The following is a 23,070-nucleotide window of genomic DNA, read 5'->3' on the forward strand; positions in this document are numbered from 1 at the left end:
TTCATAGGCTAGTGTCTGGATTTTTAGGGCAACAACTGACTGACTATAATTTGTATGAATTGCTCACTGTTCTCTGCTACAGTTTTATAACACAAGCTTCTATTTTCCACTAATAAAAGCATGTTCATTTGCATTTTTATTACACAGTAGAGAGAGAGGGCCATCCAAGTTCCAATGCTTGTGATACTGCCAAAGGGTCTTCCATATTCAGACAGGAACTGAGTTTTCATACTCTTAAGTTACCTAAATAAATAAGCCCCCTGCACATAAGAACATAAGAACGGCCATACTGGGCCAGACCAAAGGTCCATCCAGCCCAGTATCCTGTCTGCCAACAGTGGACAATACCAGATGCCCCAGAGGGAGGAATCACAACAGGTAATCCTCACGTGATCCCTCCCCGTCACCCACCTCCAGAGAAATAGAGGCTAATATCTTGGCTAATAGCCATTGATGGACCTAACCTCCATGAATGTATCTAGCTCTTATTTGAACCCTGTTTAAGTCCTAGCCTTCACTGCATCCTCTGGCAAGGATTTCCACAGGTTGACTGTGCACTTAGTGAAGAAAAACTTCCTTTTGTTTTTTTTTAAACCTGCTGCCTATTAATTTCATTTGTTGACCCCTAGTTCTTATATTGTGAGAATAAGGAAATAACTTTTCCTTATTCACTTTTTCCACACCAGTTATGATTTTATAGACCTCTATCATATCCCCCCTAAGATGAAAAGTCCAAGTCTTTTTACTCTCTCTTCATATGGGATCCTTTCCAAACTCCTAATCATTTTTGTCGCCCTTTTCTGAACTTTTTCCAATGCCAATATATCTTTTTTGAGATGAGTGACCACATCTGTACACAGTATTCAAGATGTGGGCGTACCATGGTTTTATACAGAGGCAATAAGATGTTTTCTATCTTATTCTCTATCCCTTTTTTAACGACTCCTAACGTTCTATTTGTTTTTTTGACTGCCACTGCACACAGATTAGATATTTTCAGAGAACTATCCACAGTGACTCCAAGATCTCTCTCTTGAGTAGCTGTAGCCAAATTCGTCCCCATCATATTATATATATATAGTTGGGATTATTTTTTCCAATATGCATTACTTTAAAATTATCAGAAGCTTCAGCGGGTAGCCGAGTTAGTCTGACAGGATAAATTTAAAAGAACAACAAATATTCTAGAGGCATCTGAAGAAGTGGGCTGTGCCCACGAAAGCTCATGATACCAGCTACATGTTTTGTTAGTCTTTAAAGTGCTACCAGACTATTTTTTGTTTTTTAAGTTTATTTAAGTTTATCAACATTAAATTTCATTTGCCATTTTGTTGCCCAATAACTTAGTTTGGTGAGATCTTTTGAAGCTCTTGACAGTTTGCTTTAGTCTTAACTATCTTGAACAGTTTGGTATCATCTGCAAATTTTGCCACCTCACTGTTTACCCCTAAATAAGTTGAATAGGATGGATCCCACGACAGACCTTTGGAGGATCCCACTAGTTACCTCTCTACACTTGGGAAAACTTACCATTTATTCCTACCCTTTTAACCAGCTATCAATTCATGAAAGGACCTTCCCTCTTATCCTATGACAACTTACTTACTTTACTTAAGAGCCTTTGGTGAGGGAAATCTAACTATATTATATCCACTGGATTCTCCCTTGTCCATGTGTTTGTTGACTCCCTCAAAGAACTCTAGGGGTATGTCTACACTGCCACCCTAGTTCGAACTAAGGTGGCTAATGTAGGCATTCGAACTTGCAAATGAAGCCCAGGATTTAAATACCCCAGGCTTCATTTGCATGTTCCCGGGCGCCGCCATTTTTAAATGCCCCGTAGTCCAGATTAACTGCCTGTGGCTACACGCGGCACGGACTGGGTAGTTCAAATTAAAGCTCCTAATCCAAACTACCGTTATTCCTCCTGCAGTGTAGACATACCCTAGTACAGTAGTCCCCAACACGGTGCATTTGTGTGCGCCCGCCAAGTGCTCGGGGCTGCTCTGGCCCCGGGCAAATGGCGCATGCATGGTGCCGGAGCCAGCATGTTGTCTCTGAGGGCCAGGAGCTCCTTGCACCGAATGCACACATACGCCACTTGCCCACAGGGCAGGTAATCATACATAGTACACTGAGTGCAATAAACAGGACATCCCCACTGTGCTGCTGGGCTTCTGCCTGCATTCTCTCCTACAGCTGCTTAGGTTATTGATAGTTTTTTTGTTTAAATCAGGAAGTTTTTCTTTTTAGTTTAGTTTAAAAGTTTTAAAGAATGGAAAATGTATTTCACGCCCTCTTGAAACTCCCTGTTAGATGCCCCTGGTCGCTTACTAATGGGCTTTATAACGCCCTGGCCTTCCTGATAGCTCTGCCCCCTGGCCAGGGACAGCCCGTGAGCCTAGGCAGACTAGGCGGTCACGTAGGGAGCCGCCGGCCGGGGCACCCCATGATTACGTTACGGCCATTGATGGCTGTGCAGGCGGGGGTGCCGATTGTGCCTTCTGCCTGGGGCACCAGTTGCTGCAGCCCACCTCGGGCCGCTCCTGCCCCTGGCTAAGGCTTGATCAGTGTACAGAGAGTTCTAGATTTCAAATACTCATTAAAAAGCTCACGGCTTCCAACTGCCAGCCACAGCACAAGATCCTTCAAACAAACAGCTGAGCACTTGAATCTCCAAACAGAAGGCAAAAACAAGCTCAGCACACAGTTCCTTTCACGCAACTAGGAAGTAACCCCCAAACACAAACACACGCACAGACCACAGACAGCCACTTACCTCACGGGTCCCGTATTCCCTTCTCCTTTACCTGGAGAACTCCCTCTTGAAACTCCCTATAAGCTGCTCCTGTTCACAAAGCTGCGCAGTAAACCCACTGGAAGGCAGCTGATGTATTTAGAAAGAACAAAGATAAGTCTGAAGTGATTTAAAAATGTGGGTTCTAGGGAATCTAGCTATATCCCTCTAATGCAGGGTTGGGCAATACTTTTTGCCAGGGGCGTAGGGGGGGACATTGATTGAATTTTGTTAGGTAATCATGGGCTGGCTCCACTCCCGGAAGGGGACGGGCCAAAGGAGGAAGGGGCAAGGCCAAGTACTAGCCTCCCCCCAGAGTTGTCTGGAGCCCGAGTCTTTGAATTAAAAACACTGCACAGAGCTCATGGATCCTGGCCCTGCTGCTACTGTGTTGCCTAGCAGCCACTTGGGTTTGCTGCAGCTATTTAATGGGCTTGTGGCTCCAGCCCCTGCAGGGGTAGTACCACGACAAGGAGCTGGGGGTCATTTAAATAGGGTCTGGCTGCCTGAGCTACCGCCTGGAAACTCAGTGGGACAGGCAGCAGACTATAAATAGAATCATAGAACTGGAAGGGACTTTGAGAGGTCATCGAGTCAAGTCCCCTGCCCTCATGGCAGGACCAAGTACTGTCCAGATCCTCCCTGACAGATGGCTGTCTAACCTGCTCTTATTTATCTCCAGTGATGGAGATTCCACAACAGCTCTACACAATTTATTCAAGTGTTTAACCACCCTGACAGGACGTTTTTCCTAATGTCCAACTTAAACCTATCTTGCTGCAATTTAAGCCCACTGCTTCTTGTCCTATCCTCAGAGGCCAAGGAAAACAATTTTTCTCTCTCCTCCCTGTAGCACCCTTTTAGATACTTGAAAACTGCTATCATGTCCCTTCTCAGTCTTTTCTTTTCTACAGCCAGATGCAGTGCACGGCTGGATCCAAGTGTTAGGTGGGCCAGATCTGGCTCCCAGGCTGCATCTTGCCCAGTTCCGCTCTAATTTTTGGAGCATTAAACATCTACTCAAGACCCCCTAGCTTTTGGGGTCTCTCCCACTCCCTGGCTTTCTTCATTTGGTAACCCCAGATTTGACTGCCAAAGGTAATAGGATTTCTTGGGGGATACTTGAGATTCAATTATTTCATTTTATTCTGCAAGTGAGGATGGCAAAACTGGATGCTTATTCATTAACACCCTTCTCCCCCTCCCCCCACTAAATTAAAATAATAAAGCAAAAGAGAGCTTTTTTGTGCCCACAATTTCCAAACTCAAGAAGTCAGTACAAGAAACTTGAAAATCTGCATCAGTAAACATATGCAATCAATCTTTCCAGTAGAAGCAACTGCCAGCTGCAAAACTGCCTCTCAATCAATCTTGCTTTGCCTCTACCGTAACAAGCGAAGGCCTTCAGCATTTTAAAAGCTGCATTTCTAAAGAGGTAATAGAGGCTTGAGTTAAAGCTGGGCATGCTATGACATGAAGGGATCATGTTCTATAGCTGGGCATTTGAGTGTGGGTGGATACATCTATGGATAGAAGCATGACTTATTTACATTGCACAGTGTCTTGGTCTGGCACAACTGGAAGTCAGTTATTAGCTTAAGACAGGGAGTGACCTAGTGAATGTGGCGCTAAATGGTGTGCCAGCCTTCAAAAAGCCTTTTAAAAATCTTTGTTCTTACAGTCAGCTCACAAATGTAATGGGATCCAATAAACTTTTCTTTATGTGTGGCAGTGGGAGTTAGACCTGGTAAACAAGTCAGCGTCTAACCTCTGTACCAGTAGCAAGCATTGAGGCAGAGAGCTTCAAGATGAACACAGAATTGCAGGTTACAATCTGGATACGATCATGTAATGGGTTAGTTCCTCAGGCCCAGGGAGCATGAAGTCTTTCTTTGTGAACTGGGTTTCTGTAATAGCAACAAAGAACCTGAAGCAAATAAGCAATGCTGAAGCTTCCATTAAAAAGCTCTGAATCTGTCAGGCGAGGGTCAAAGATCATTTACAGACAGTGGATCGCCTACCATAAATTTACTAAACTGAACTTTGTCATAATTTCATTGCAGGGGGAAAAACTAGACCAAAGACATGACTTCCCAGAATATGCCAAGGACAGTGGAATCAGACAGGGTTTCAAAAGCTAGCTGTAATCTCACAAGTCAAGCTGTGTACTATAAGGACAAAAAGTGAATCATTACAGTAACTTAACGGAATCAAACCTAATCAAAAGATATACTAGTTAGGATGCTTAAATATAATCAACCTGGAAATGGCAATTGGCAAAGCATAGCAGGGTTGACAACTTATAACTATTATTGACAACCAGATCTTGAAAATCACAACTCAGCTCTTTACCTCCTCTCCAAATTATGAGAATAATTTGTGGAGCTGAGGTTTTAACATGAACAACAAATGCCACATGACTTGCAATAAATTACAGGTATTCACAACTGGGATTTTGTGCCAATAGAATCTTAGCATAGAACTAAAAAGACCCTTGAGAGGTCATCAAGTCCAGTCGCCAGTCCTCATGGTAGGACCAAGCACCATTCTAGACTATCCCTATTAGATGTCTTTCAACCTGCTCTTAAATATCTCCAATGATGGAGATTTCACAACTTCCGTAGGTAATTTATTCCAGTGGTTTCACACCAGGAGAGTTAGGAAGTTTTTTCCTAATGTCCAACCTACACCTCCCTTGCAGAAATTTAAGCCCATTGCTTTTTTTCATCAGCAATTGAAAAATAATTTTTCTCCCTCCTTCTTTAAGTACTTGAACCAGCAAATGGTTAATGGGTGGGTTGTCCCAGAGGGGTAGGGCTTTATGAACATATACCATATTTTCCGGCGTATAAGACGACTTTTTATACTAAAAAATATCCCCCAAAAATCGGGGGTTGTCTTATACGCCGGGTATAAACATACTGTAGCTTCGGCTAAACACAGAACGTCCTTATTATTACCTTTTAGCCCGCTGGATGTGCCCTAATACAGTACTGTAGCTTCGGCTACATACAGAACGTCCCTGTGCTGATACTGTATGTACCGCGCTGAGCCAATCATGGCAAGCGGTGTCATCTATTAATGCATACAAAGCCTGCTCAGATTGGCTGAGTCAGAGAGGCGGGCTATTACAACCTTTGCCAATCCGAGCAGGCTTTGTATGCATTAATAGAATACACCGCTTGCCGGGATTGGCTCAGCACGGTACATACAGTATCAGCACAGGGACGTTCTGTATGTAGCCGAAGCTACAGTACTGATGTTATTAAATGGTGTTGCTTCGGAATGGGGGGTAATCTTATACGGCGAGTATAGGCCAAAACCTATGTTTTAACTGGAAAATTAGAGGGTCGTCTTATATGCCCCGTCACCTTATACGCCGGAAAATACGGTAGTCCCTGAATAGCCCTTTGAGGGAGGTAATAGTTTACAGATAGGGAAACTGAGGCATGGAGAAATTAAATATCATTAATAGAGGTGGGGACAGAACCTAAAATTCTGGCTCCTGGTTTTCTGCTTTTAATCGTGTGAGTTTCTCCTTGTCTATTGTATTGGAACAAATTACTTCCATCTACATAAGATATTTACAGTGTCAGTTATAACAGTATCAGTGTTTCTTTTAAAACTTATATTCAAATACTAAAAATAGAAATTTTATTTGTATTTCAGTAATACCTGCAGGCCTCACCTGAAATCAGAGACCTATTGTGCTAAATCCTAGACCTATGATTCCTCTAATTACACTCAAATGGACAAGTTAGACAATGAAGAGGAGAAACAGAACTCAGAGAAGTTTACATTTAAATGTTTGTGATCTTTTGAGTAAATATTTGGCCAGGGTTGTTTTTGTTGTTGTTGTTGTTTTTTGGTTAACATAGTACTTATGTATTTGTCAGAGCAGAATGCGCTGAAGGTTGGGTATTCTTCTGCCCTTAGGGAAGCTACTGTGTAATGAGTGGAGATTGAAATGCCAAGGGTGAAATAACTGTAAGGTTGATTATGTGGTGTTATAAAAGCAGTTCCACATGAGGGAGAGCAGGACCTATAGCAGGGAGACAGAAGAAATCTAAATGGAGCTGTCTTGTGGGAAAAGCACAGCATCTGAGTTCATTGCAGTTTACAAACATGTGCCAACCAACCATGGAAACCTGTACAGAAATGACATTGAGACAAAACATTCCCTATGGGACGTGGATAGGTGTGTCATAAAATGTCTCAAAGTGGGTGAATATCACACTTACTCTCCTTATTTACTCCCAACTTACTCCTGTTGGGATGTTCTCTTCCAAAATGTTTCTAAAGGGTGAAGTACGTGCATGACACAATGTCCTCTCAACGTGTGCTGTAGCATCTTAAAAAGTAACAGATTTTTGGGCATAAGCTTTCATGGGCAAAAACCCACTTCATCAGATGCCTGTTTCCAGATAAACCTGTTAATCTTCAAGGTGCCATAGGACAGTTTGTTGTTTTTGTGGGTACAAACTACTATGACTATCCCTTTGATACTTAAGTTTGTATGCAAACTTTACCCAAAATATCCCTTTCTTTGCTGAATAAAGGGACATGTTTCACCAAATATGCTAGTGCAGGTTGTGTGCCCCTCTCCTGCATGGCTGATGCACACAATCAGTATCATACACCCAGGGCATGGGCTAGCTGTAGTTGGCAAGCTGGGCTGGAGCACAAGAGTGTGCAGGTGGGGAGCCAGATACAAAATGGGAGGGGGAAGAGAAGGAGTGAAGATGGGGGAGGAAGGCAAGGTGCAAGGGAACGGAGTGGGGTGAAGGTGGACAGGGAATGAGAGGCAAGTGAACAACATGAGGGCAGAAGAGAAACGGGGGGATAGAGGGGAGATGGGGGCAGGAGGAGGGAGAAGAGGAATGGCAGGAGGAGCAGGGGCACAGGATGAGCGAGGACTGGGGGGAGCAGGGGCCCAGGATGAGCAGGACTGGGGGGAGCAGGGGCCCAGAATGAGCGAGGACTGGGGGGAGCAGGGGCCCAGGATGAGCAGGACTGGGGAGAGCAGGGGCCCAGGATGAGCAGGACTGGGGGGAGCAGGGGCCCAGGATGAGCAGGACTGGGGGGAGCAGGGGCCCAGGATGAGCAGGACTGGGGGGAGCAGGGGCCCAGAGGAATGGCGGGGGGAGCAGGGGCCCAGGATGAGCGAGGACTGGGGGGAGCAGGGGCCCAGGATGAGCGAGGACTGGGGGGAGCAGGGGCCCAGGATGAGCGAGGACTGGGGGGAGCAGGGGCCCACAGAGGAATGGCGGGGGGAGCAGGGGCCCAGGATGAGCAGGACTGGGGGGAGCAGGGCCCACAGAGGAATGGCGGGGGGAGCAGGGGCCCAGGATGAGCGAGGACTGGGGGGAGCAGGGGCCCAGGATGAGCGAGGACTGGGGGGAGCAGGGGCCCAGGATGAGTGGACTGGGGGGAGCAGGGGCCCACAGAGGAATGGCAGGGGGAGCAGGGGCCCAGGATGAGCAGGACTGGGGGGAGCAGGGCCCACAGAGGAATGGCGGGGGGAGCAGGGGCCCAGGATGAGCGAGGACTGGGGGGAGCAGGGGCCCAGGATGAGCGAGGACTGGGGGGAGCAGGGGCCCAGGATGAGTGGACTGGGGGGAGCAGGGGCCCACAGAGGAATGGCGGGGGGAGCAGGGGCCCAGGATGAGCAGGACTGGGGGGAGCAGGGCCCACAGAGGAAGGGGGGGGAGCAGGTGCCCAGGATGAGCAGGACTGGGGGGAGCAGGGGCCCACAGAGGAATGGTGGGGGGAGCAGGTGCCCAGGATGAGCAGGACTGGGGGGAGCAGGGGCCCACAGAGGAATGGCGGGGGGAGCAGGGGCCCAGGATGAGCAGGACTGGGGGGAGCAGGGGCCCACAGAGGAAGGGGGGGGAGCAGGGGCCCACAGAGGAATGGTGGGGGGAGCAGGTGCCCAGGATGAGCAGGACTGGGGGGAGCAGGGCCCACAGAGGAATGGCGGGGGGAGCAGGGGCCCAGGATGAGCAGGACTGGGGGGAGCAGGGCCCACAGAGGAATGGTGGGGGGAGCAGGGGCCCACAGAGGAATGGTGGGGGGAGCAGGTGCCCAGGGGCAGGACTGGGGGGAGCAGGGGCCCACAGAGGAATGGCGGGGGGAGCAGGGGCCCAGGATGAGCAGGACTGGGGGGAGCAGGGGCCCACAGAGGAATGGCGGGGGGAGCAGGGGCCCAGGATGAGCAGGACTGGGGGGAGCAGGGGCCCACAGAGGAATGGTGGGGGAGCAGGGGCCCACAGAGGAATGGCGGGGGGAGCAGGGGCCCAGGATGAGCAGGACTGGGGGGAGCAGGGGCCCACAGAGGAATGGCGGGGGGAGCAGGGGCCCAGGATGAGCAGGACTGGGGGGAGCAGGGGCCCACAGAGGAATGGCGGGGGGAGCAGGGGCCCAGGATGAGCAGGACTGGGGGGGTAGGGTCCAAGGGAAGGGGGGGGCAGGGCCCGGGGAAGGGGGGGCTGCGGGGAGCAGGGGACAAGGGGAGGCGGGGCGATAAGGGCCCGGGGGAGCAGGAGCGGGGGCTGAGCCCGGGGGGAAGGGCAGCAGACGCGGTGTGGGGGCCCAGCAGCCCCTGGGGGGAGGGGAACGCGGCGGGCGCCATCTTGCTGGGGGCGGGGCCGCGAGCAGCCCCTCCCCCCCCGCGTGCCCGGTCGCCCCGCCGCTCCCTCCGCAGTCGCCGCCGAGAGCGCGGAGGAGCCGGAGCCGCGGAGCCTCCCGCCCCAGCGCCATTTCCACCGCCCGGGGCTGCCATGGCAGGTGAGAGGCAGCGGCCGGGCCCCCATCGCTCCCCTCGGCGTGCGGCTCCAGCCCCCCCCCGGCATCAGCCCTTCCCAGCCCCCCCCCGGCTCACCCCCTCCCCCCCGGCATCAGCCCTTCCCCCCCACTGCCCCCCCCCGGCATCAGCCCTTCCCCCCCTGCCCCCCCCCCCCCCGGCATCAGCCCTTCCCCCCCACTGCCCCCCCCGGCATCAGCCCTTCCCAGCCCCCCCACTTCCCCCCCCACCCCCCTCCGGCATCAGCCCTTCCCCCCCACTGCCCCCCCCCGGCATCAGCCCTTCCCCCCACTGCCCCCCCGGCATCAGCCCTTCCCCCCCACCCCCCCCCCGGCATCAGCCCTTCCCAGCCCCCCCCACTGCCCCCCCCGGCATCAGCCCCCCCCCCCCCACTACCCCCCCCGGCATCAGCCCTTCCCAGCCCCCCCCCACTGCCCCCCCCGGCATCAGCCCTTCCCAGCCCCCCCCCACTGCCCCCCCGGCATCAGCCCTTCCCCTAGCCCCCCCCCCCCACTGCCCCCCCCCCACAGCCCTTCCCCCCCCCACCCCCCCCCCCGGCATCAGCCCTTCCCTAGCCCCCCCCCCACCCCATGCCCCCCCCCGGCATCAGCCCTTCCCCTATCCCCCCCCCCACCCCCCCCCCCCGGCATCAGCCCTGCCCCCCTCAGCCCCCCCCCACTCCCCCCCCCCCCCTGGCATCAGCCCTTCCCCCCCCCCCCACTGCCCCCCCGGCATCAGCCCTTCCCCCCCACCCCCCCCCCCCCCCGGCATCAGCCCTTCCCCCCCACCCCCCCCCCCCCCGGCATCAGCCCTTCCCCCCCCCCCCCACTGCCCCCCCCCCGGCATCAGCCCTTCCCCTAGCCCCCCCCCACTGCCCCCCCCCCGGCATCAGCCCTTCCCCTAGCCCCCCCCCACTGCCCCCCCCCGGCATCAGCCCTTCCCCTAGCCCCCCCCCACTGCCCCCCCCCCCCCCCCCCGGCATCAGCCCTTCCCTTAGCCCCCACCCCACTGCCCCCCCCCCCCGGCATCAGCCCTTCCCCTAGCCCCCACCCCACTGCCCCCCGGCATCAGCCCTGTTCTAGGCCCCCTTCTTCCTATTGCTCCCCTCCCCCACCCCATTGCTCCCCTCCTCCGACATCAGCCCTTCCCCTATCCCCCGCACCCCACTGCCCCCCCCCCCACATCAGCCCTGCCTCTAAGACTCCCGTCAACCTTGTCTCCAATCTTCCTGCCCCATTGCTCCCCCCCATCAGCCCTGCCTCTAATTCCTCCGGTCTCTGGCATCAGCCCTGCCTCTGGCCTCCCCACCCCATTGCACCTTCCCCAGCATCCAGCACTACTCCCGTGCTGCGCCACCCCACTAAGCCTTTCCCCCCCATGCTGCCTGGCACTGCCCCCCCATCCCACTCCATCTTGTGTGATATTGACTTTCCTTCCCTCTCCGCTGCTTTGTATTAATTCTCTGTCTGAGGGATAATCCCCCCTCCTCCCCCGGCCAGGTCCCTATTCTCTCCCTTCCCTACCGGATCCCTGTTCTCGGTTTTAACCCCTTGCTCCTTTCTGTGTGTCTGTAGGTGACCCGCTCCTCCGGTCTGGTATAAAGCCCCTTCCAGGTCCTATTCATGGTGCTCACTGTCATCTTTTTTCCACGCTCCTGCTAGGTGATAACTCCTCCATGTTCTGTCTGGTTGGGGGGAGGGAGTGTCCCCATTTGGCATGTTTAGGTGTCATTTCCCTTCCTTAGCTTGGTACCAGGAGAGTAGAGGGAGCTAATTGCATCAGGAATAGCATGGCTCATGCTGTCATGCTAGCTATATAAAAGTGAGGGTCTGGCACTAAGTACATGGGAAGAGAATCCCTTTATCTTGCAAAAGAGGGAAAGAAAAAGGTAGGCCTAAAAAGGGATTTTTATTTGGTGTGTTTCTGTTTTTTCTCCTCCCCTTCATCTTTATTTGAAACCAAGTGGGTTGCCAGGAGGTAAGCTTGTAAACCAAGTGAAGAATTCAGGTTAATTCCTGTAGCTGTTTTTTTCTTCTTCTGTCTGATCCCTCTCTCGTGATATGCTTGGTTTTTTTTTTTTTGAATAACTAAAAGGCATATATTTTTTCTGTTGCTTTTACCTGTGTGCTCATGTTCCTTATTCCCTCCCACGTGTGACTGGTGTACACATTTTCTTTATCTTGAAATATTTGTATTGGAAACAGATTAAATAAAAATACTACTGTCAAAGCTTAGTCCTAACTTGTAATTACATTTCTCTTCATAAAAGGTAAGCTGAACTGTAAATGCCCAGCAGTGTGTATGCAAATAACATAGCTTTCTATGCATATGTGATTATTTTTTCTATAAAAAATAAAATACCGAGTCAGAGAAAGGAGGATTCATGTTTATTCCTATCCTTCCATTTTGAAATAACTGTTGTAGCCTAGCAGCTTCAGGGGAGAGCCGAGTTCGTCTGTACAGGATAAATTTAAAAAACAAAAGGTCTGGGAGCACTTTATAGACTGACAAAACATGTAGATTTCGTGGGCACAGCCCACTACTTCAGATGACTGGAGAAGATCAAACTTTTGCCACACAGCTTTGGACAAGAAGGTAGTCGCCTCAAGGGGTGTCCCAGGCCTTGCATGCAGATACAGACACAAAAGGGAAAGTCTCTAAATTAGTGTAAAACAAGACTCTTCCCTTTTCATTTTTGCAACTCCTGGTCTCAACTTGAGTTAGCAGGTTGAGATGAACCCTAGACTCCACCCCAAAGTTTGCCTCAACTTGCTCATGTGTGGGAAACCTATTACAAGCCTCCCTGTTTTCAGTGGGGTTGTAGCTATGTTCACTCATGTGAAATAAGAAAAACGCCCTTTTTTTTCTCTTAATGAACATGTATCCTGGGTGTTGCAAGGGTGTTGTTTAAGACCTAGGAGAAAGATGCAGGGTTTTAGACAACCATTCACTCCTGCAGTGACTTGGACTTCTTTTGCAGTAAAAAAACCACATGCTCATCTTGCATTTACGATTGATCTAAAGGTGAGTTTAGGAAGCAAAAAGTAAATATATCAAGGGTGATAGCAACCCCTACAGTTTCCTAGGAAGTAGTATAATGCGGTGAAGCAGTCAGAAGAGACTTCCTGAAATGGGGTGGGAGGATATAGATATTTTTTAAGAAAATATTCAACAAGAAATATTTTGTCTTAATAGCATTAACATTGAAACATCTCCTCCTGCTTTCAAGTTAACACAGTTGATTTCACAAGGAAGAATAAAAGTCAAAGCTTTGCTATTAGAGTTGTTTGGATGAAGACTTTGTATGTGTAGCTTAGCAAGGGCAGCAGCAGCAGTTGATTTTTTTTTTTTTTTTGTTAACAGAAAATGCTAAAAATGTGGGAACCTACCTCAATCAAAAGATTGGGTAGAAAAGGACAATTACTAGAGATGCTACTGGATTGTAGGGTTACAGTTTGTTAATATTTTACATTTCAAAAGGTTATAATTAGAAGTCGTCAGGTTGTAACTTTCTTTCCTTAGCTTTGTCTACATCAGAAAATGTTGGTCCTACTCCCCTGTTGTAATAATCTAAGACAATAACTGAGAGAACACTAGAAATCGCCATGCGGAGGCTCTTATTCTGGTATAAGAATAGCTTTCTTAGGCTTTATCTGCATTTTAAAGCTCAGCTAGCAGCTCTTTAAACTGAATGTGTGGCCATGGCTAAGAGTTCTCCCAGGCTTTGTCTACACTGCAGGGTTTTTGTGCAAGAAGCTTTTTGCGGAAGCGATCTGCTGCAAAAATTTTTTGGGCAAAAGCACGTCCACACCTCAAAAGCACATGGCAAAAGCACTGTGCTTTTACACAAGAGAGCGTAAACATTGCATAAACATTCTTGCTCAAGAAAGCTCACAGAATGGCCAGCAGAGCACCTTTGCTTTTTGGGATAGGCTCTTTTTGTGCAAGAAACCCTTGTTGAGTGTCCGCACACATCTTTTTGCACAAGAACTCTTGTGCGAAAAGGAGTTATGCCTCATAGAAGGAGGTATACCAATACCGCAGAAAGTCCTCTGTTCTGTCGATTACCTGTAGATTTTCTTGCGCGAAAACGCACTTGAGGTGTGGATACTCCACAGGTTTTTGCACACAAAAAAGTCTGTTTTTGCGCATAAGCTCTGGTGTAGACATAGCCCCAGTGTTCTATATTAACCACCTCAGTGAGGGGGGTAGCTAATAGTGCTGGGAACACAGCTTCCAGTGCTGTAGTCTGGTTCACACTGGTGCTTTACAGCACTGCAACTTGCTGCATTTGGGAGTGGGAGGTGTGTTTTCACACCCTTGAGCCAGAAACTTACAGCTCTATAAAGTGCTAGTGTAAACTTAGCCTTAAGTTGTCATTGGGAAGGGGTTTAAATTAAACTGGGAAAACTTCTTTTAATAGTATGGATTCCTCAATATATGACGGATAACCTGCCATAATGATTTAATTTGAGACAGTACTAACTTTTTTAGGCCTTATCTGCTCAGGGAAAATTGACTTGAATTTGCTGTTCCAGAATAACTCCCTGTGTGGACATTCTGTTTTAGAATAAAAGTCACATTAGTATTCTTGACTTTTATTCCAGGAGTAGTTATGAAATAATAATGAAATAACAAGGAGTTATTATGGAATAGTTTATTCTGCAGTAGCTGTGCTGGTCAATTTTTCTCATGTAGACAAGACTTTTACTACTTTTTTTCTATAGCCAAGGCCCTAGAGATACAGTGCTATGACTGAGGAGCCATTTTTTAAGGACGATTTTTCTTTCAGACTCGCTTTTCTCATATATTTCATTGTAATTCAAGCTTGAGGTGCTATGGAGAAGAATGTTCAAAAGATTCTTAGAATTTCTAGGACGTGTCATTTAAATTAAATTGAGGGTAGCGCAAACCAGAATGCGATTTGGCTAAGAAGGATATTGGTACTGATTGGGGAAATTTGGATAGATAGCCTGGTTTATGTTACATACCTGAAACAGATACTACTATCCGCTGCTCCCCTAACTATATTTATGAAGAGTGAACACTTAAGAAACAATATGTCAATAATTAAAACATGTTTCATTTTTATTTAGAATCTGCAGGAAGAGGAGACTGACAGGCTATGTAAGGGGATGTGCATCATGCTGTAGTGGAAGGTATGAACAGATTAAATAATTGAAAACAAAATCTGTTTGCTGTGTTTTGCATTAAAATATTTTGCTTGTAAGCTTTCACTTATTCCTTTCTCTTCTAACCCATAATACTGTTATTGTTGTGGAGCACGTTTCCATTAGAAACTGTATTTTCTACTGTCTAAATGTGTACTGATGATAATTCCAGTTTGTAAATTGGAAAAAAAATCTGGTATTGGTCAGCTATTTTCAGATTATAGGAGGCAAAAAATGAAGTTTAGGCTTCCTCCACTTATCTACTGTTTCAAATACAGATTGAACCTCTCAGTCTAGCACCCTCGGGACCTGACCAGTGCCGAGCCAGAGAATTTGCCAGACTGTGGGAAGTCAATATTGTCTTAACAGCATTACCAACCTTCCTCTTACTCGGCTCTTAGAAGACATTTGGGAGTAAATTAGAGCTAAGTAACAGCACAGAACACTGAGAGCCAGGGCTGGTGGCTGTAAACAAAGTTTATGGAACTGTAGGAAACTTGGCCACAGCCGTGTTAAGTGGACATCTGGCTAACTAAAATCATGCTGGACCAAAAATGTTGCTGGGCCAGAGAGGTTTAACCTGTACTGTAGTTTATTAAGTGTATATTTTGACCTCTGGATGCTGTACAAAAATAAATTGACCATTTACTATGAGGGACCTGGGAAAAGGGATCAGGATTTTGAAATCTCACTTTCCTCCAGCCTTTAGGTTTGCACAATAATTGCACTGTATCTCAGTGGAGTCCTCAGCTGAAGTGCCAAGTTGTGGCAGGGTGCAGTGCTGTGACTGGTCCTTGTCTCAGTCACCTCTTGCAGGCAATCCATCTCTCAGTGGGTCTTCTGTGACGTGCTTGGTCCTTCAGCCACATCACCAAGTTCAGTCCCTTTCTGCGGCCCAACTGAAAATGCATGAAACATCCCAATACAAGAGAGTCTTTTTCTCCCCTCTTGGGCTATTCCCAAGTCTCTTTGGGGGACAGTCTTCAGCCCCACCATTGGGCTCAATATTCATTCTGTTGGGCTTGCATTCTGTTTCCTCGGCTGCTGGTAAGGAACCCCAAACCAATCTTCTATTCTGGATTCCTGCCTGGCGACCCAGTATAAAGTAGCTTGAGCTGCTCCTTCAGACAGGCTGCTGTTTCCATTTGCCAAGTTCTACTGCCAAGCGTCCTTGCGCTGCTTTCTCAGTTTGTACTTAACACAGCTTCTCTTCAGATCTCATCATTCACTCGCTTGAGTTCCTATGAAGTGCTTTTACTGCCTTACTTCAGGGCCTTCCTGTCCATATGTCTGATGCTAAGAGAGCTTTACTAATTGACTCAGAAGGAGTGAAGTCCAACCCAGTCCTTTAGTAATGGGGAGATTCTGGAGGTTCTTAACCTCTCTGCTTCAGGCAGTAAGGTACATGGGTATTCATTTTCAAAATCACGTTAATATAAAGTTTGTGAGACAGTTTAAACAGAAAGCAATTATGTTAGCGCTGAGAACTTGCACCATATATGCTGTTCAGTATAGAGCTCTTTTTATGTATAGTCGTAATGCTGTGTATGTGATCTTGTGTATGGCAAAAACCTTTATGTCCTTCCCCTTCTGCACAAGTTGCATTTTGATCCAGGGCTTATGATGTTAAAATACTAGAGAAAATGAGCTCTGAATAATTCCAGAGTTGTTATAAGAGCATGGAGGAAGAGTAGTCCTGTTAGAACTGCATTTAAAGAAGTGCAAGCAGCAAACCAGTATTTAATTGTATTCTCGTACTCGACTTTTAGGCTATATGTTGGTGAAAACTCATGGCTGAAATAGGATTTATTGAGAGTAATTATTAACCATACTTTAGATGTAAAAGAATATTTGCATGTTATCTGCCTTGTGATTAAGGAGATTGAGGTCTGATTTTTGTAACCTCTTGCTAACAATAGCAATATGTTGGCTTTTAGATTAAAACTGCTCAAATTGGTAAAATACTGAAGGAAAGGTTGGTGATCCCACTCTTTCTCTCCCCCCCCCCCCCCACGGTATTTTAAATCTAACACTGCAGCTAGGGTTGATTTAGAATGTTCTGAGCATCCCTGAAATTATCATTATTTAGTTGAGAATGTGTTGTTGAGAGCAAATCTATATTGTCAGGTAAATGGGAAAGTTGGCTTAATATAGGTCTCTTCCTTATCTAAATTCTGATTACATATGCTTGCTCTCCCAAGTAAGGGTATGTCTACACTACAGCACTAATTCGAACTTACTTAATCGAATTAGTTAATTTGAACTAAGCTAATTCGAACTAGTGCATCTAGACCTAAAAACTAGTTCGAATTAGCATTTTGCTCATTCGAACTAGCATGTCCACACTGAGTGGACCCTAAACCGAGGTTAAGGATGGCCGGAAGCAGTGCTGGCAGGGCATCAGATTAGGACTTAGAGCATGGAGCTGCTGTCTCAGGCTAGGCAAGGGCTGAGCTTAAAGGGACCCGACCCCCACCCCGGACAGACAGTTCTCAGGGGTTCCCTGCTCACTTGTCTAACTCGATGAGGGACAGCAAAGCAGTCCTGGCTTGGAGTGCCCTGACTGCTCACACTCGGCACGTCACAGCACTCGGCCATCAGCCCGGCTGCATTTGCCGCAGGCTGCCATCCGGGGGGGGGGTGTCAATCGGGGGGCTGCAGGAGAGCTTTCACCCCGAGGAGCCCGCAGAGCCACCCCAGTCCTCCCCATCGGGGGCTCCCTCACCTCCTTCCACTTACCCCTCCCTAGCCCCCCTTCCTGATGTACGAAATAAAGGACACGTGTGTTCAAAAATAGAAACTCTCTTTATTAAACAAAACTGGGGGAGACTGGGAAAAGGAGGTGAGAGAGGGTGGGAGAGGGGAGGAGGAAACCTGGGAGGAGGGAGCTGGAAGGGGGAAGTCAGGGGAAGGAGGAGGAGGGGAAGTATCAAACTATGGTACGCCATATCTTCAGTACTATGTACCGATGTGATCTCCTCACCCCAGAAAAGATATTTTGGCCTTGGAAAGGGTTCAGAAAAGGGCAACTAAAATGATCAGGGGTTTGGAACAGGTCCCATATGAAGAGAGGCTAAAGAGACTGGGACTTTTCAGCTTAGAAAAGAGGAGACCGAGGGGGTGATATGATAGAGGCCTATAAAAGCATGAGTGGTGTGGAGAGGGTGCATAAAGAAAAGTTCTTCATTAGTTCCCATAATAGAAGGACTAGAGGACACCAAATGAAATGAATGGGTAGCAGGCTTCAAACTAGTAAGAGAAAGTTGTTCTTCACAAAGCAAAGAGTTAACCTGTGGAACTCCTTGCTGCAGGAGGCTGTGAAGGCTAGAACTAGAACAGAGTTTAAAGGGAAGTTAGATAAATTCATGGAAGTTGGGTCCATGGAGTGGTATTAGCCAGGGCGTAGAAATGGTGTCCCTGGCCTCTGTTTGTGGAAGGCTGGAGATGGATGGCACGAGACAAATGGCTTGGTCATTGTCTTCGGTCCATCCCCTCCAGGGTACCTAGTGTTGGCCACTGTTGACAGGCAGGCTACTGGGCTAGATGGACCTTTGGTCTGACCCAGTACAGCCATTCTTATGTTTTTATGTTCTAGGCTCAGGGTCGGGGTCTCACTGGACCACCTTGATTTTCATGCAAACCTGCTCCTGGGTGACCAGGCTGGCAGCTCTCCTGCCCTAGACGGCCACTTTCCTGTGCCTAGTGCGGAGGTGGTAGATGAGGTCCACGATCTCCGCACTAGACCAGGCGGGTGCCCGCCTCTTGCAGCCCCAGGCAGGCTCCTGGGAGCCACCAGCCTGGTCCTGGGAAGAGGCGGAGGGCTGGGTGGCAATGGGTGGCTGGCTCATGCCGTGCAGGTGCAGGTGCAGGGTCTGCTGGCTGGGTGCTGGCAGGCTTGCACATGGCACGGGCACCGTAGCCAGACCGTTCCCCTTTAAGGGCTCCAGGGCCGGGAGAGGGGCAGACGAGTTTCCCTGGTGGTGCCCAGAGTGGCCATCAGGGCAAGCTGGGGAGGGCTAGCCTCCCACTAGTTCAAATTAAGTGGCTACACAGCCCTTAATTCGAACTACTTAATTTGAACTAGGCATTAGTCCTCGTAGAATGAGGTTTACCTCGTTCGAATTAAATTCGAACTAGCGGTTTGCCTGTGTAGCGCCTATCAAAGTTAATTCGAACTAACGGCTGTTAGTTCGAATCAACTTTGTAGTGTAGACATACCCTAATAGATTCTTATGGGGAAATCCTTGGTGAACTTAAGCACAAAAAGGGAGCTTACAAAAAGTGGAAACTTGTACAGATGACTAGGGAGGGGTATAATTGTATATATAGCTCGAGAATGCAGGGGAGTTATCAGGAAGGCGGAAGTGCAATTGGAATTGCAACTTGGAGGTGATGTGAAGGATAACAAGAAAGGTTTCCACAGGCATATTAACAAGAAGAAGGTGATCAGAGAGGTTGTGGGGCCCCTACTGGATGAGGGCGGTACCCTAGTGACAGATGATGTGGGGAAAGCTGAAGTACTCAATGCTTTCTTTCCCTCTGTCTTCATGGATAAGGTCAGCTCCCAGACTAATGCACTAAGTGATGCAATATGGGATAAAGATGGACAGCCGTTGATGGGGAAAGAACAGTTTAGGAACTATTTAGAAAAGCTAAATGTACATAAATCCATGGGTCTGGACTTAATACGTCTGAGGGTACTGAGGGAGTTGGCAAATGTCATTGAGGAGCCTTTGGCCATTATCTTTGAAAAGTTGTGGAGATCAGGAGAGATCCTGGATGATTGGAAAAAGGCAAATGTAGTGCCCATCTTTAAGAAAGGGAAGAAGGATGACCCAGGGAACTATAGGACGGACAGTCTTATCTCAGTCCCTGGAAAAATCATAGAGGGTATCCTCAGGGAATCCATTTTGAGGCACTTGGATGGGAGGAAAGTGATTAGGAATAGTCAGCATGGATTCATGAAGAGCAAGTCATGCCTGACAAATCTGATTAGCTTCTATGAGGAGGTAACTGGCTGTATGCATATGGGGAAGTCAGTGGATGTGATATACCTTGACATTAGCAAAGCTTTTGATACGGTCTCCCACAATATTCTTGCCAGCAAGTTAAGGGAATGTGGATTGGATAAATGGACGGTAAGATGGATAGAAAGCTGGCTGGAAGGTCGGGCCCAGCGGGTAGTGATTAATGGCTTGATGTCAGGATGGCGGTTGGTTTCTAGCGGAGTGCCCCAAGGTTTGGTTCTGGGACCAGTTTTGTTCAACATCTTTATTAATGACCTGGAGGGCATGGATTGCACCCTCAGCAAGTTTGCAGATGACACTAAGCTAGGGGGAGAGGTAGATACGCTGGAAGGCAGGGATAGGATCCAGAGTGACTTAGACAAGTTGGAGGATTGGGCCACAAGAAATCTGATGAGGTTCAACAAGGACAAGTGTAGAGTCCTGCACTTGGAGCGGAAGAATCCCAAGCATAGTTACAGGCTGGGGACCAACCAGCTAAGTAGCAGTTCTGCAGAAAAGGACCTGGGGGTTACAGTGGATGAGAAGCTGGACATTAGTCAACAGTGTGCCCTTGTAGCCAAGAAGGCTAATGGCATATTAGGTTGCATTAAGAGGAGCGTTGCCAGTCGATCCAGAGATGTGATTATTCCTCTTTGCTCAGCTCAGGTGAGGTCACATCTGGAGCATTGGAGAGGGTCCAGCAAAATGATTAGGGGACTAAAGCATATGACCTACGAGGAGAGGCTGAGGGAGTTGGGTCTATTTAGTCTGCAGAAGAGAAGAGTGAGGGGGGATTTGATAGCAGCCTTCAACTTCCTGAAGGGAGGTTCCAAAGAGGCTGGAGAAAGGCTGTTCACAGTAGTGATGGATGGTAGAACAATGGTCTCAAGTTGTGGTAGGAGAAGTCCAGGTTAGATATTAGGAAAAACTATTTCACTAGGAGGGTGGTGAAGCACTGGAATGGGTTACCTAGGGAAGTAGTGGAATCTCCATCCCTAGAGGTGTTTAAGTCTTGGCTTGATAAAGCCCTGTCTGGGTTGATTTAATTGGAATTGGTCCTGCCTTGGGTAGGGGGCTGGACTTGATGGCCTTCTAAGGTCTCTTCCAGCTCTATGATTGTATGATGCAGTTAAGTAAGCTTTAGCCACATTAGTACTTTAAAATGCGCTAGCACATTTTCATTGTGGCTACTCCTGTTTGCATGTCATCCCCTAATATATCATTAGACTTATTGGCAGTTCCCACCGCCCAGTGTTTTCAGTGTGGTTTCCACTCTTATCAGTTGCTTGTTCTTGTTGTGATCTGCTGTTAAAAATAGGTTGTAATGAGAAAATTGAGCTTAGGCTTTCTTCACATGTGGATACCCTAGCGTAAACAGGCTGCCACTGGTATTTGAAGTACTGTGCCCACTAGAGTGGAGTAAGATGATGTGGCTGGTTGACACTAGGGATATGAACATTGCTAATGCCAGTAGAACTGAGCTAGTATTAGCCATGGTGGGAAATCTTTGAAAGGAGCTTTGGGTCACATTGGTGTGGTCTGGGGTTACACTTGCGCTGTACTGTAGAAGTATGCGGTACCAACTTTTGAGAGTCATCTGTGATTATTGTTCTTCTTTGGTGGTCTTACTATCATAGATTTTTGGTGATCTTTTTGGTGTCACTAGTATTATCAGCAATGAGTAGCCTTGTGGCACCTTAGGTTGTGTCTAGATTACGTCCCTCTTTCGACAGAGGGATGTAAATTAGTCACTTCGAAATTGCAAATGAAGCCAGGATTTGAATTTGTATAATCACTTTATGGCGCTCTTTTGAAAGTAAAACCGCGTTCTTTCCAAAAGGGAAGGCTCAAAGAGATTTACAGGATCTTTTGAAAAAGCCTTCCCTTTTTGAAAGAACTGCGTCTAGACCACGGTTTTACTTTCAAAATACCGCTTTTTCAAAAGAGCGCCATAATGTGATTATGCAAATTATGTGCAGGAAATTCAAATCCGACTTCATTTGCAATTTCGAAGTGCCTAATTTACATTCCTCTGTTGAAAGAGGATTGTAACTAGACATACCCTTAGAGCCTAACAAAATATATACAGTATCATGAGCTTTCATTGGCAAAACCCACTTCTTCAGCTCTTTTGAAATAGAAACTCTTAGTATTGCTGATGGCTATTAATCTTTCTGACTTCAGTTGTAGGGGAACTCTGTAATTTTACTATAGTTCCAAATGCAGAAAGTACCCAGGACTATGGAATTTGTTCAGATCCTGATCCTTTCCTGTAATTCAGGGGTGGACAATAAGCTGGATGTGGTTCACCCTTAATGGACCACCACTGCTTTATTTACCTGCACCTCCACAGCTGCAGCTGCTTGGAGCTTCCATTGGTCATGGATTGCTGGTCCCAGCCAAAGGTGGCTGTGGGAAGCAGTACGGACCGGAACACTGTTTCCTGCAGCTCCCATTGGCCAGGAACTGCAATCCATGGTCAACTGAAGATTCAAGCAACCGTACCTGAAAATAAAGTGCCGGCAGTCCGCCAGGGATTAACCCTGGTGAGCAGCCTCTGACTTGCGGGCCAATTATTGCCCAATTCTGCTGTAATTGCTTGTGGTAGGTGTCACGGTTGAAAGCAGCTATGCCTGTAGACCCCTTCCATGATTCAGCGCATGCATTCACTTTAGGTTCCCAGCTCCCCACTGTTACTTGTCTTGGGCAGAAACCCACTTGACTTGGGTTTTTCCAGGCTGCACAGTTCCTTGTTACACTGAGCTCCTCAGCAAGTCAGGCTGCCCCTGTGCTTTGCTTTCTCTTCAAAGGCTGTTGTTGTTATCCTTAGTTACAAACTGTTCCACACACTCATAAGCTTACCAGCAAAACTGAGATGTACAGTACTTTTGTTAAGCCACAGATGCGTGTGTTGTACCCATCTACACTTTCTCATAATGAAGTCAATGGTGACACCAAACATGAGGTAGGCGAATGCAAACTTGTATGACAGCAGTATCTATGAATAAAGCATTTATAAAGAGAGTAAATATTTCTCAGAGTAGTGCAAACATGAAAAATAAGCAAATGCTGATGCACAAAAGGAGTAGCTTATACTCAGCTTACACATTTCTGGAAGAAAAATAAGAGCTGTTACAGAGACTCTTTAATGTAAAATACTACCACTTTGTAAAGCTAAGCAGTCATTACAGTGTACACAGTTGCCATACTCCTGTAAAGGGCTGAGATGTAGGTGGTCAGGCCTAGTAGTTAGCGTAGTGTGGTGGGCTGGGTCCCCACAGCATTCAGGGTTCA

General features: G+C 48.0%; 1 protein-coding gene across 8 annotated transcripts in view; it reads left to right on the top strand.

The window, feature by feature from the left end:
• Nucleotides 1–9,440: 9,440 nt before the first annotated feature.
• Nucleotides 9,441–23,070, top strand: part of SLC23A2 (solute carrier family 23 member 2) — a 146,907-nt gene continuing 133,277 nt past the window's right edge. For 4 of the 8 annotated variants that reach the window (XM_075910858.2, XM_075910859.2, XM_075910856.2 and 1 more), the window contains exons 1-2: nt 9,442–9,583; nt 14,696–14,758. The gene's annotated coding sequence lies outside the window, so the exon portion shown is untranslated. Of the gene's footprint in view, nt 9,584–11,173; nt 11,261–14,695; nt 14,759–23,070 lie in introns of those variants that run through there. The other 4 variants (XM_089773806.1, XM_089773805.1, XM_089773807.1 and 1 more) reach the window with 3 other exon arrangements.

This window comes from Pelodiscus sinensis, chromosome 28 (genome assembly GCF_052426305.1).
Source record: "Pelodiscus sinensis isolate ZL-2025 chromosome 28, ASM5242630v1, whole genome shotgun sequence".
NCBI lineage: Eukaryota > Metazoa > Chordata > Testudines > Trionychidae > Pelodiscus > Pelodiscus sinensis.